At 34.6% G+C, this 9343-nt stretch overlaps 1 long non-coding RNA gene across 1 annotated transcript; it reads left to right on the top strand.

The window, feature by feature from the left end:
• Positions 1–243: 243 nt before the first annotated feature.
• On the top strand, positions 244–8635 carry LOC120352314. The gene is made up of 3 exons (XR_005571770.1): positions 244–268; positions 449–536; positions 8482–8635. It is a non-coding gene; the product is annotated as an uncharacterized LOC120352314 (long non-coding RNA).
• Positions 8636–9343: the final 708 nt, after the last annotated feature.

Genomic DNA, 9343 nt, shown 5'->3' on the forward strand with positions numbered 1-9343 from the left:
TAGTTTTGCATATCTATATAAATGAAATGGAGCCTCAAATTTTTACATCCAATAACTTTTTTATGTGTGCACCGAATTTGATTATTTTTGTTTAGTTGTGTTTATTATGTTCAGGAGCAGGTTTATGGCCCATCAAATTTATGATCAGACTTCAGGACTCTTTCCTATGGTCCTTCCAAGTTTACATGTAATCCTCATGGAAGAAGATTTGTGAGCTTGCCACACACAGAAATAAAAATCAGCTGTTATAATCATTGCGTCATCCAGTGTGAGTCGTAAAATCAGCTGTAATTAACCTGTACATAAGTATCGCTGTATTTATTTACCCTCTTTGAATGAGTAGTTTTCATTTGATTGCCAACTTTTTTTAAGCCAATGTTATTAAATTTAATATTATTCAAAAGTTTTCCTTATAAATTAACTTGAACTTATTATTTCCATTTTACAGTGCCAAACTGATCAATTGCATCCTAATGGAACGTTCAAGATGTGATTCAGTAATTGATACGGTAGTTGCAATCATTAGTTTTGACCAAGTAAGTGAACAATTCACCATGAAATGGTATTTTTGCTTTTGCTCTAAATCAGTAATAAATTAAAGCTCAGGGAGAATTTTTTTCCACGAATATTACATGATTTCATCAATGGAGAGAAGAGATGAAGTTTATATACCATGTGTCAAAACAAGGAACAAATTTTCAATTTTAAAAAATAATCTTTCTAAGCATCCAAAATTAACATAATCAAAAAGAAACTGTTCAAATAATTCACAATTTTTACTTTCCTTGCCCTATTACCATAGGTAAGGAAAGTATTGCTTTCCGAATAAAATTAAGGTACCCCAATTTCTAAAAAAGTGGTTTTTGGGTGTGTGTGTGTGTGGTGTGTGTGTGTGTGTGTGTGTGTGTGTGTGTGTGTCAGGGGCGAGGCGTGACTTTTAGGCTCAGTCATCTCCAGGAACAATTCAGTTGAAGTGCGAATGAAAGCTGCACCCCCCCCCTCCACACTTAGAAGATAATTATGTTCCATTTCATACGATTATTCATAGAGCAAGATAACATCTAGTATAACAGTATAAAATAAACTTACTATTCAAAATCCTACCTTATTTATACAGGAACTCGGCCCTCCTGGTTTTGGCTGCGAATTTCTGTATGACTACATTGTAGAAATCATTCTTCTCTCTCAAAGACTCCAATAGCCCCTTCTCTATCGACATTAGAGCAAGATTACTCAATCGTTCTTCTGTCTGGCTTGATCTTTTATAGGTGTGGATCCTTTTGAGCGCTGAAAAACTGCGCTCAACTGATGCTGTGGTTGCTGGAATTGTGCAGGTCAAATTCGCCAGTCGGAACACCTCTTTGAATGATGAATCCAGGCCTTCTCGTTTCAGAAATTGTAGCAAGTCAACTGGTGATTTCTTTTGAAATACTGAAGTACGATAGAACACTACCAATTCACTTTTTAGTCCTTGAAAATCGAAAACTTTTAGATAGAGTTGTTTCAAAAGAACGAATAGAGTGTCAGGAAACATATCTGGAGTGGAATAAAGTTCTTGGGATTCAGAATATCAAAAAATCTTAAGCTTCCCAATGTTGAAAATCGAGCTTGGATGTGTCCGATTAAATTATCAATGATTGAATAATATAGCCTCCTGTATTTTTGTTCAGGAGATACATACTCTTCCTTGGTCTTCTTTCTTGTATTGGGGGGTAGGCCCACGGTGGAAACAGTCTTTTCCCACACTGATTTGAAACCTACTGTTTTGCATTGATCACATGATAATTCCAGTTTCCTTTTCCTTGCAATCTTTTCAACTGATCACCCCTTTCCTATAAAATTTTAGCTCATTTTCAAAGTCTCTTATCACATTCAAACACGTCATTATGTCCGCTTGCTCACTTTGCAAAATATTGTAGATTAAATCAGTTTGTGAAAATAACGGCGAAAATGTGTTTAGAAGAAACACAGTCTGAAAACTTTCAAGATATTGAATGAATCCCATGGCAGTGCATCTGTCTGCTCCTTTCCACTCATCATTTTCGTTCTCATTGATTCTATTGAAAAATTCTATAATCTCTTCTCTGTAAGTTTCAATAGTGTTCACAAATCGAGATGTGAAACACCACCTGGTGGGTGCAAAGGTATAGACTTCTTCAAATATTGTTGAACCGCAAATGATCTTTTTGAAGAATGCGAGGAGAATGTTGATATCCCATTGAGAGTAGAGAAAAATACATTACACTCATGAATCTCATTCATCCTTTGTGATAGTACAAGGTTGAGAACATGTGCGTAGCAATGTGTGAAAAGGGCAGTAGGGTACTCGTCTTGCACTTTTTTCTGAAGACCAGTCAAATGACCTGACATAACAGCAGCGCCATCGTATGTTTGAGCCACAAATTTATCAGCCAAGTTGTGCGTTTCCACAGTTCTTTTAACATGAGCCAACAGTCCATCCGCGGAACGATCAGCACTAACATCCGTAAATCCAATGAACCGCTCCTCAACGCATCCATTTTCACGCACAAATCTAAGAATTGTAGACAGCTGCAATTTTTTTCTCATGTCAGAAGATCATCAAGCATTATAGAAACAAAACTTGCGTTTTTTATCTCTCGTTGGATTTCTTCAATTACAATGTCACTTATAATTGTAATCAGCTCATTTTGAATATCACTAGATGTTCCTTTAAAAACTGTTGCAGTTTCAAAATGTTCAGAAAGTGTAGGATCCCACGTTTTAAGAAGATTCAAAGTTTCAACATAATCCCCTTTATTCAAAGATGTTTCACTCTCGTCATTTCCACGGAATGGTAGCTCCTGCTTGGCAAGGAAACATGTACCGTAACATCAATCAACCGTTTTAAAACCTCTCTATTCTTATTCACTCTTTGATTATGAAGCGAATTGTTTACTTTCAAAGTTTTATCAATCCCTTCATCTACTCTCTGTCTCCCAAAATTGTATAAATCCATGACACTCTGAAGATGACTCTCGGATTTTTCATGGGCTTTGGCTGATTTGGTTAAACCACCTAGATTATTGAATCCTTTCAAAACCCAAACATTCTTATCACGAGAAAACAGGGAACATGGCCAGAAAAATAGTCTATTTAAACTTTCACTTCCACAGAGCCATTTGTAATTGTCATAGTTCGAGGGTGTGAAATGTCTGGTGTATTTTCTCTTGTTGTCGGTAACTTCATTGGATAATTTTTTTAAAAAAGGACAAGGGCGCCTATTTTCAATTATTGTTCATTTCAATTATTCAAAAATTGATCTCTCTAAACATATGGTAGCTGAATAGATGTTTATTGTAAGGTGATAGAAATGCGACTAATTTATTCAGCTTCTGTTGTATTGGTTCCTCTGTTGCTCTATGTTTCTATGCAGCCATGGCCTTGAGAGAGCCAGTTGTCCTGTCTGTTAATTCCCAATCCGGACTAAATACCACGGAACCAATCAGAGAAGCCTTCTATAAAAAAAACCCTGCTCTGATTAGTTCTCATGGAATTTAATCATGATTGAAATTGAACTGGCTTTTGAGCTACTGGACCTGATTTATTCATGTTTTAAAATCAGCTAAAAACTATATCGAAAAAAGATAATATTCCATCAGCTGGTCCTATTTCCTTTCATCCTATACTATTAAACGAGCAATTTCTGTTTATGTGTTCAGATGTTCAGATGCTTAGATATTTAGATGTTAAAATATTTGTATTTCACCAGATCTCGAAAACTGCCCTAACGATTCTCACGAAATTCAGAGCATAGTAGTTTTATGATATAAAAATTCGATTGCACTAGGTCTCTCAGAAAGGATAATTATTATTTATCCTTGGAAAAACAGCTGATAATAATTTTTTCGTCGTCTGTTGATGATGGAAGTGAGTGGGCGAGTTCGTGTGTCAAAATTATGACTCAGCTGTTGAACTTTTGTAATCATTCAATCAGGTACTTAGTGCCGGATGCAAAAAAGCCGGATCATTTTCAATCCTGATAAATTCCAGTGGATCCATCTTTTTGAAATGGTCTTCTCTGATTTGGTTCACCCGAAATTGATCAGGATTAAAATTCAACCGTCTTTGGGGAAACCGGGCCTTTGTGAGGGAAATTTTTGCATTCCTCTGGGAATCAATCTCAATTTACTGTGATTAGATAGAACATTTCTGTATGAACTATGAATGATATTATGATTTCTTCTTTCGTAATAATTTTGTTTATGCTTTTGTACTCCAGAGCGAAGCTCGGTCCCCAATATTGATGTCATTACATGACAAACCTATTACCTAATATTTATATTAATGAATCACAAGTAAATACTTAAGTTCTCAATTCAGATAGAAATTAAATAAGGTTACATGTTTATTTAAATTCAAATTTCCATCCCTAAGCTTTTGGTTTCAAGCTGAGATTAAAGAAAGAAATCATATAATAATAGTCAATAATAAAAGTGATTTAATAAACTCTATTCAGAACTATTCAAATTAACATTAAAATGTCCACTTAAAAATTCACACTTGCATATTCATGGTAGTAAAGTTCAGGACATGAGAAAGAAATCTCAGCCACATTAAATGTTAGACCAATTATTATGAATGGAGTCTTATATATAAATGGACTTCCATGGAAGAAAGAATCAGTGGATTGGCTGCTTTTATACTTTTGAATAAGTGAAACGAAGAGTTTACACCAAAGTTATCAACAAAATGTTAACATTTGATGAACATATGTGTTAGTTAAGTTCTGTTCAATCTAATAGAATCCATAAGGATTAAGTTATCAACATTTTGTCAATAACTTTGGTGTAAACCAGTTTAAGCGATAGGCTATGCCAGAAGTTCCATAATAAGCAAGAGATCCATGGATAACAGAGTCAACCAATTCCAAATAAACTTGATTTTGAATTCATTTTCAATTGCATCAAGCAAAAGCAAAAATAACATTATCACTGCTAATTTGATAACTGTCAACGAGAAATATCAATATTGTCAATGGATAAAGTCGAGGTCGACTCTTAAGCCCCGCCCAATATTCCACAAAATCCGCTGCAATTAGTCTACTATTCTACAGAGCACTTCCAACACATCAATTAATAATATAAATGATTAGACTCAATAATTTTCATGCCAAGCTGTGGCCTAATTTCTTTATTTATTACCGATAGAGGGCAGATCATAAGATGCTTCTAGCAAATAGTAGGTCCGTGATACAAAAATTTGAGCTGAGTCTCATCTCTGAGATAACTTAAGAGGAAAAATTGATCATCCAAGTGGCAGCTTATTGAAACTTCCATCGTTTGTTGAAAACTAAAGAGAGGAAGAGAGAAAATTAACAGCTGTAGTTATAACATTTAGCAATATAATTTGAAAACATTGCATGATTCAATAAAAATATTCGCTGATGTCAAGATGAGTGCATAAGAGCAACTGGGTGACACCATAAGGCATCGCTAACTTTTGATTGCTTTTTAAAATAAGCAGTTGAATGTATATTTCAACAGAGTTTAATGTGTTGTTCAAACTGAATTGATAGCAACGCAACTAATCATCACTCTCACTGACAACGATTTTTGGGTAACTAAGTATTATAGTAATGTATTTGAATGAAACTTGAAACGGTCCAATATATAATGATATTTTCATCGAGGGAGAGCACCTTTTCGAATACAAAATTATATGACAGTGACGAGACTATATTAATTCATTATTCAAGTTATATTCAGCAAGCATATTTTGTTTGTATGATGGATCTCAAAAACGATTATAACGGCTTTGGTAGAATTCAGGTTATAAATATTTTACAAAAATAATCTGAACATTTTATTCCCGTAGCGAAGCACGGGTACCCTGCTAGTACCAGTATACAATTTATAAGTTTATTAACAGCTGTTAACTTTAGATGCTAAATCATTTTATCAGAACATGATCTTCAATAGTGATGTGGATCGGGAATATTCCCAGGAACTTATGATTTGGCAATATTTCCGGGAATATTTCCGAGGCAAAGAGATTTTGGGAATTTAAGGGAATTTATGGGAACTTGAGGGAATTTATAAAATTGTTCTAAAAATGATTGAAATTGATCAATCCCACTCATATTTTACATCAATAAATCATCATTCTATTTTATATTGATCAAGCTCAGCCACATTTTACATTGATATAATCAATAAATCATCATTCTTTGAGCCTGTTTTTGCTCACTCACTCACTGTCTTTTAAATACTCGTATAGTCCAGTCAATGAAAGATTATAGAGGGATATTTTTGAAACACAATTTTTGACCCCGTAGCTCTTTTAAGGGTAGTAAGGGGGTAAACATATCAAAAGTCCCCACTACTACCCCATGTGCTAAGGTGGGGGTGTGGTTTGCCATAATTTGTTTTTTGCATATATCTCCAACAATATGCGCCTTTCGGAAATTTTTGTCCAACACTATCATAATAATAAGCTCACAAATTATCTTACAAGTTTCATTTCCAACATTTTTCCATATCTCCTTTAGTTTTCTAGGAATGAGCTCTCTAAGGTATCACATTAATTTTGAAGAAAAACCCTTCCGGCACGGTTTTTTTATCTTTTTGGCCTTATAACTTTTCAACGATTCATTGAAAAAATCCGCGCTAATCATGGGCTCATAGAGCATTATATTATCTTCAATTCCATCTATGGACTCATTATTTTACGCATCTCCCAACGATTGTTGCAGCCGTTATGGTGTTGAGTGTGAAATCTTCAGTTCAACAACAATAGCTCAATTGCCAGGGAAATTGGGAGGGAATGTTTGGAACACAATATTTGACTACGCAGCTTTGTTTGAACTTGTTAGAAGGTGAACATATCAAAAGTCCTCATCCCTACTCCTTGAGCTTAAGGGATGAGGGTTGTTTGAAGTTGCCTTTTTTTATTTCTGGCTGACACGCATGTAACTGGGAAACAATGCATTTCAGCGACATGGCTGAGTAAAAATGAAGCTAGATAAATTTCCAACAAGTTTTGTACAGTAGAGTTTTGTGATATCTTTAGTTTTTGAGATATTAACTCTTAAAAATATAAATTCTTTGAAAAGACAGTTATTCTTCAAAAGTATGAACTTTGAACTTTTGCAACTTTTTGCACTTTCAGGGCTTATTACTCAACAACAATGCATCGAAAGAATGTGATTTTTTTGCACAGGGAGTAGGAGTGAGGACTTTCAATATGATTACTTCCTTGCTATCCTTAAAAGAAGAGCTACGGGGTCAAAAATTGTGTTCCAAAATTTTCCGTCTAAAATTTTTCATTGGCTGGACTATAGGAGTATTCAAAAGACAAGTTGTAGAGCATTCAATTCTCTTCAATTTCATCATTTTATGCATTCCATCAATTTTTATAGCATTTTTTGTGTTGAGTGTGGTAGGAGTGAGGACTTTTTATATGCTTACCCCCTCACTATCCTTGAAAGGACTGCGAGGTCAAAAATTGGGTTCCAAACTTTTCCCTCATCTTTTCCCTATATCTTTTTGAGCATTCGTTGCCTGGACTAGTATCTTATTACAACTTACCTAAGTGAGCCTTAATGACTCTTGAAAGGTTGTGAGCTTTGGAATTATTTTCTTTTTAATATTGAATTAAACTCGAGTATGTTCCTTGTTTTAGTTAAGCCTATTTTGCTGTATTTTATAATTTCTAATTTTTAGATTTATATTCTACTCTAATCTTTATTTAGGGGGTCAATTATTTTTGTGCGGAGAAATTGAATAGAATCATGCAATGATAGTTAAATTACACTCAATACCTTGTTGACTTTGTTTACCTGATTTACAGGCATTTATTAGTAAGTAAAAAAATCTTATTCAACACGTAAGACATGAAAGTAGCATGATAATAGTGGTGCAATTGAATGATCTATTGAGTGTTCATTTCACCTTTCAGTCTATGAACTTCAAATTACTGTTTTCTTTGAACTTACTACAATTTATAAGTTCACCCTCATATTTCTTACATTAATCTGTTGTATAACAGGTGATTGAGACCATGTGTAACATAAAAATTTTTCGGTCAATTTTTCGGTCATTTTTTATGAAAGAAATCATAAATTTCCTCAACTTCCCATAAATTCCCGGGAATTTATGATTTTTGGGAATATTTCCCTTAAATTCCCTGGGAATATTTCCTCGATCTTGAATTCCCGGGAATTTTACATCACTAATCTTCAATCATTATGATCATCTTCCCGTTCATCGGTAGCCGCTCGGCAGACAATTTCGGAAACATATGTCTGTAGAATGGATTAATAAATAATTGTTATTAGTCCCCCTATCAAAATTTCTATTCAGAAACCATCCCCAATATTCACACAACATATTCCTAAAGTTTCATGCCGTTCTGTCAAGTAGTTTTTAAGTCTATAGGGAACAAACAAATTAACACACAGTCAGTTTTTTATATAGTATACATAGATTATTTCTTTCTTACATAATTATCTTTCTGTTACAGTTTCTCGATTGATCAAAGCACCACAGGCTGCATCGTTCGTCACCTCTGCCTTTAAGCGCGTTATCACTTACTCCAATAAGTATTTGTTTTATTATCTTTCACACTTGTTTTCTTGGTTCTTATTTTGTATGGAAGTAAATTTTATTATCATGGCGATTCTGTTGCTTAAGCCGCCATTTTGTCACACCGTTGAGTGGGAGGAGACTGTCTAGCTAGGCCAATGGCAGGCGTTCATGCCCTCGACCAATAGCAGTACTCGCCTACTAGTATAAATTCTGCTGCTCTTGTATTTAGTTTTAGTTTATCAGAGATTGACAATGGTGTAATAACCGAAACCGGTCTTTCGAATTATCAATAAATCATGCCAAATTTGAAACGAATCGGACAATTAGTAATACCCGGTCAATCACTTTTTATGCTGGTCAAGGTTTTAGGCAGACCCGCCGAGCTTCTGGTTAAAATCCCTCTTGGACCCGGAGCTGGAAGGTGAGGTGACTGCTTGATACTTGCAAGGATACTGTAGCTCAAATAGTATTTTTCCTGGCTAGTATAACACTAGATGTTCTTGTAGATGAATGTTCTCGCGTTTATGCGCATGTACTGAAACGATACACTCCTGAATATTCGATCTGATTGATGTCGATGGATCAGTTGATCCTTATTGATAATATTGCCGATTGATTGACAAGTTGAAAGCCTGCCAGTTAATCCAAGTGCGGGAAAATCATCAAATTAAGATTCTCGATACGATTTCTAAAAACCAGTATGGTAAGCTAGCGCTGATCATAAAAGTAGTTTATTTCAGTCATTTACATCGTTGGGAAATACGAAGGAGTAATGAATAAAAGAATGAATAAATGAA

Source organism: Nilaparvata lugens, chromosome 7 (assembly GCF_014356525.2).
Source record: "Nilaparvata lugens isolate BPH chromosome 7, ASM1435652v1, whole genome shotgun sequence".
Taxonomy (NCBI): Eukaryota; Metazoa; Arthropoda; class Insecta; order Hemiptera; family Delphacidae; genus Nilaparvata; species Nilaparvata lugens.